Raw genomic sequence first — 6,183 nt, 5'->3', positions numbered from 1 at the left:
GCCTCAAACTATACTTTAATTGATTTGCAAGCGTAGCCCAAAAAAAAAATATATATATATATATATATATCTCTTATCAAAAGTTTGAAAACAAAAGTATTTCTTGTAGTTTACCTTCGAGTAATGCATCTTTGCTGTATTTCTAAGGCTTCCTTACATACCGAGTCACCACAATACCTCGCATTATATTGAAAAGGAAGTTAGAATAATGCTTCTGTACATTGCAATTGTTACAGTTCAATTGATCGTGATAACCTAGTCTTTACACTATTTGGAAAGAACGCATACAACGAGCTACCCCCACGGCCCTTAGCCCTCTAGGGTATCCACGACTGTCTTCCGAAATTTCGTGAACTTTATTTTGGGGACCGAGTGCACGTACATCCTGTACATTCCATCCCTTAAATCAAATGGGTCTCGTGTGACCAGATTGTTGGATGTGCCGAGCATATCACGATTTCATATCAGGACAATTCGACACCAAAATGTGCCGGTTGAGTTCAAGCCTTGATGGTAATTTGGATTAGGGGTTGGATCAACTAACAAAACCGCATCGTCTATATAGGCTAACTCCCACTGAGGGTGGGCCTTAAAACAAGACATGGGCTGGCCCAGAAAAGCCCAGTAAGCGGGTCGGTATTGGGCTCTTCTTCATGGCCCCGAGAGAACACGAGCTCGTGCTGTACCGGAGCAAAGAAACGCCACGTGCCGATTTCTCCTGCAACGACGAAAGGTTGGTTTCAAAGCCTGCGCATGAGGCGACCCCGACGTGGCGGGACATTTGGGGTTGGAGTTCCCGCAGCTGGGCTGCGCCAAAAGTGTTGGCTCCAATCCCACCCATTTCTTCTCCTTCTTTCTCTCTCTCTCTCTTCAATAAATAAATAAATAAATATTTCCCTTCATCTTTTGAGCCCTGACTATTCCAATTTTCACTGCACGTGTGGCAAACTCCTCACATTTTGCTCCTTCCTAGGATTCAAAAAATATTATACTTTTCATATTATTTAAGATTTTCAATAATCACATCTAACATCACATGTGGTGCTACGACGATAGCAATTAACTATAACTTAGTGCCATATTGGCAGCACTTTCGTAAGTCTTTTTGATAGATGAATCAATACAAATGTTAAAAATATATATATACTTGAAGGACCAATAAACAAAAATTACAGGCTTGATTAGACGTTGTGTAAAAGTTATAATCCAACAGTTATATTGTCATGCCAAAGATTAATTTGAAGAGAAAACACATATTGGAGATTTGGTAGCTACATCCATTTGCTGGCACAAAAAAAAAACATAAACATAAATAATGTCTATTAGTAGCCAATTTCTATGTAAGTCGAGCATATTTTATGAAGATAATTACCATTATCATATTTGTTCACAATTATAACTATTACAGCATATAGTCTGCTTTTTTTTTTATTTGCCCATACCGAGCACAAAATTCAAAGTCAACTGCTTTGTATATTTGCTTGGAACTACAATTACAAATGTATTCAAGGATGCCAATCTTTTTAAAATAAATATTGCAATTCATTAATTCTTTTTTATGATTTTAATACATCTTTACATGACAATAAATATGATTATGGGTATATGTCATGTCTACATGAAGAGTACCCGATATTTTCTAATATTCATAGAAGAGGGTTACTTTGTTGTAAGGCATCCGAAGGTCATTATATTTGTACTTCGAGAGGTAAAAAGTGATTTCTTTTAGAAACTAACAGTTCTACAAATAGAATCATTAACTCAGTATTTTCAACATTCAAAGATTATAATAACTTAAAACCTATAAAAGCAGCATAATTAAATTAACAAAAAATGTCATGTGACAAGAGCTTGTTGAAATGAAAATAGGGAGACGTATCCACAGTGTTGCGAAAATCATCATTATATTCTTTGGGTACCAGTGTTGTTGTACTTGATCATCCTGGTATGAGACCAAGAGATCATCAAAAAAATCCCATAGATCTTTATGGGGAACAAGAATATTTAGTGGTGGACCATAGGGGATACAAGAATTTGGCACGCAAAATGGCGCAAGATTTTGTTTTAACGCCAGAGGGCGAGATTTTGGACAATCCTCTTCAACTCAATAATGTAAACAAGTCTCTCTCGAATAAAAAGGAGCACAGAGTATGCAGAAAAATCCCAATTACTGTTTTGTATGGATGCACTGCTTTCTCGCTTGGCTGTCAAGAGATTTGATTGGCCCGTCCTTGGAATTTGTTGATAACGACGAATCTGTTTTAGTGCCCACCACAACCCTCTCGCTCCCTCGACAACCCAACGAATGTCAAATTTTCTTTTTCCTCCTTTTTTTTTGTGAGTAGATTCTTGTACAAAGAAAAGGAGGGTGTTAAATTCTCTGTGGGCGTATATAGCAACTTTATTCCCTTCAAAAAGAAGAAAGAAAAGAGAGAGAGAGAGAGATAAGAGGAGGGAGGGCATCAAAGAATAAGAACTGAATCCCCTCCTTCTCGCCACTCCTTTACATCTTTTTTAGGGCACAAAACTCCACTCAGCCCAAAAAGGACATCATCCGTATCCCCTCCTTCTCGCCACTCCTTTACATCTTTCTAATGTACTGAATGTCATTATCATTTGGGATGTAGTTGCCGAAACATGATGAACTCTGCCACTTTCTTAATACAACAGCCCACTTAAAGGCTCCATAATAAATAATAATACGATTTAGGGTTTGTTCAAGACAAAAAGGTTGTCGCCATTCTATTTGAATACCGAACCTTGCTCTTGTCTTGATTAAGCTCTTGAAAAAAAAAATGAAAAAAAAAGAAATCCTGAAGATGACCATCGAACACCCAACAACCTCCACTTTCCTCTACCTCACCTGCTGCACATGGAAGAGCCAAGACCAGAGCTTATGTCATGAATGCGATCTGATTGTTTATTTCGACTGTCAATTCATCTGCACACTCATGGGGGATTTGAATCTAGCGGGTTTATATGTGGGATTTGGGATATGGACAGAAGGCACGAGATCAGCGAGAATAGGTGGAGGGGCAATTGTCAATGACGAGAGAGCATAGTGTCCCCCCTACTTTTCTTTTTGTTGTTGCCATATCATATACATTAGGGTGGGATTATGTTTTTTCCCCTACCGAGATCCTTTTAAAGTTCATATTTACTCGATGCAATGTTTTTGCTTCCACATAAAATGACAGGTCAAGTACATGGATTTTGCATGAAATTTATATGATCTAACGAATCGTATTCACTAGGTCTTAATATATCGAGTGCATATAATAATGGTCCCATTGCTATTACGTTCAAGTGATTCTAATCTGAGAAGAAAGTAACCTTTTTAAGTCTATGTTATGTTGTCAACGTTTCATTTCGAAAGAGAAAAGAAGACTGTATACCGCTCATCAAGCAACGGTATGGGCCAATTGGCTGGTCTATTTCTATTATCATGGACAGTGAATCTGATGACCTCATATAGAAGAAAATAGGTGGAGAGGTCAAATCAGCTCGAAGCACATGCGGCGTTGTCATTTTCTCCTTTTAATGTGGCGTTTCCTTGCTTTTTCGAATTCGCATGCAACGAGAATGAGAAACGCTTTGGGTGGACCCCTGCTGTACTCCTATTGCTCGTCCATGGCTATAGACAATGAATCGAAAAACGACCGTCTCGCGTGATACACGTTTCGTCGCTGTGGAATCTCCCGTGTGACGTCCTCAATTCGCGTTAGTTTCATTTCGTCATCCTCCGGATGGATAACAGAGAGAACCCCACAACATCTCGTCTCTTCTGTATGCTTTTTCTCTGGCATGTTGTCCTGTTCTCTGGAAGAGTTTGAGACGACTTGAAGTCTTCATGCGTCGAGAGAGCATTGCGAGCCGTGTCACTGTCACCAAGTCTCCCCTGTTGGTCGCTATGAACTCATATATGTATGAATTCAAACTCACTTATGAATGGTGGTGAGAGTTGTGACAAGTCTGGAAGACATGCATAGTGGTGGAGAAACGCACGACATGTATGAATTCACTTATGTGTGTGGTGAATTGCATGACAAGTATGGACTTGCCTAAGCATACTCTTATAAATGATGGTACTAAACCAATAGGTAATACTAGTACATCATGAAATGTTAGGTCACATTTTATGCTTGCTTATGAGTGGATGAACTTGCAATATGGTTAATGGTTTTATTGGCATACCGTGTTAGTAAAGAAGAAGAACTTGTCCACATATAATTATTGTCTTGAACTCATGTTATTTGATTGGTACTAGGTTAAGTGCTAAGATGATCTCCTACCTTATATGTAGGGATTTCACTTATCGAGCTTCAATTCATCATTTATTTTTCAGTGTGTAGGATGTTCCCCTTGGGATATGACGAAGAAAGGGATGAGATGATGCCTGAGACCATTAACCCCCAAGTTGGGTGGTGACCTGCCTGTGGATTAGTATAGGAGTAGTAGTACCAATGTGCCCATAACCTACAAGTCTCGGGACTATATGTTGTGATAATAAGTACTAGTATTTGTATGAAGAAGAAGAAGCATATATATTAAACTAGTGTGACTTTCTCATATGGTATGTTGTGATGTATTTTGTGGTATTTCCACATGCGTAATTATGATTATGAGTATAAATGGAAAGGACGCGTGTAGCATGTGATGTACCTAGGACGTCACATAATCATCCAATAAAATCTATAAATAAGCTTACGTATTCTTCTTCAATGTACATAGAAATATATAAAATTTCTCCACTGCCTCTCTTTTCTTTACTTTTAGTCTCATATTTTGTCGTGTTCTTCGAAAGGCTTCAAGACTTGTAAGTCTTGGTGCCTTGTCACCATGTCTTCCCGTGATATCGTGCAGCCGCCTGGCCCAGAGGTTGTAGTGCGGAACCTGGCCTCACTTGCATGAACCGGAGCACAAAAACCCAATGAATTTCTGCCGTTAGATGATGTCGATCTTATGTCAAGCCCACATAAATCAACGTGGGATATCTACTAGGCTCATCTACATACGGAGCATATTATTTATGTTCGGGTGCAGGGTGGGGCTAACTGGGTCCTCACAGGCTAATGAAAGGTAGTTCTCTATGTTTCACTTTTGTCGTGAAATACGTTGGTTACTTTTGTCCTACTCGAATCATTTTGCTTTAAAACCTTGAAATTATTGATTGAATGATTGAATGTTTGATTTAGACGCGTCGTCCGTGTGACACGTATTAAGCAATCCGACAAATATTTTTTTTGTAATAGTTGTATTAAATATTTATAAATCAAAACCTTTTCCATGTAGAGTACTTCACCACGACTCTTAAGAACTCATTGACAAGATTTCATGTGTTTATATGGGGCAGTGTCTAACGTATCTTCTTCCCAACTGTGTACTCACGATAAAAATCTAATTAGAACACCACCGACTGCAAAATTCTGTCTATACAAGCAATTTCATATGTAATTGATCTGTGATTAATTCCTATTGGATAATGAATGAGGATAAAGACGGACAGAATATGAGAATCATAGGAATAATGGGCAAGAGAAAATTTGAGAGGGAGTGTCGGAATTCAAGTCATTGTGCACTGAGACCATGGTAAACTTACTGTTTTTAAGCCATTGAAAATCACGTCAATAATTTATTTATCACAAATTAGATAACAAAATGACGTGGCATCATACATTATTGTGTTCAAACAACTTAAAACTTAGGATGTCATCTCATGTAAAGTTGTCTATATCAGAATGCCACGTTGAATGGCCGATAATGACTAGATGCCACATCAGTAATTAGTCGAAAAGACTACATTAAAATTTCGAACGCAAATGTTTAAGCGTCATCAAATGCAAAATTGAAAAGTTAAGAATTGAAATGACATTCGTATAATAAATTTATGATCGATTTGGTAAATATTTGTCTTATTTCCCAATTCATGATTTGGAATGTGCAATGGGAGGTCTCCATTATTTCATGAAAATAATGGAGGTTGGCATGCTTGTGTCATGGCCTGATGAAGCGGCACGTTGAATGTTAGATGGATCAACCCCACTTGCGTCTCTTGATTGAGAATATGAAAGCGCCGTCGCTGTCTCCATCACGTAATTTTTCAAGGAAATCGGGAGACCTGCTTGTCCGGTCTCCTCAGGAAATTGATAATCTCGCTTAATGGGATATTTCTTGATGGAAAAT

The sequence above is a fragment of the Eucalyptus grandis genome, chromosome 6 (assembly GCF_016545825.1).
Source record: "Eucalyptus grandis isolate ANBG69807.140 chromosome 6, ASM1654582v1, whole genome shotgun sequence".
In the NCBI taxonomy this organism is placed as follows: Eukaryota; Viridiplantae; Streptophyta; class Magnoliopsida; order Myrtales; family Myrtaceae; genus Eucalyptus; species Eucalyptus grandis.
Note: the sequence above shows the minus strand (reverse complement) of the source record.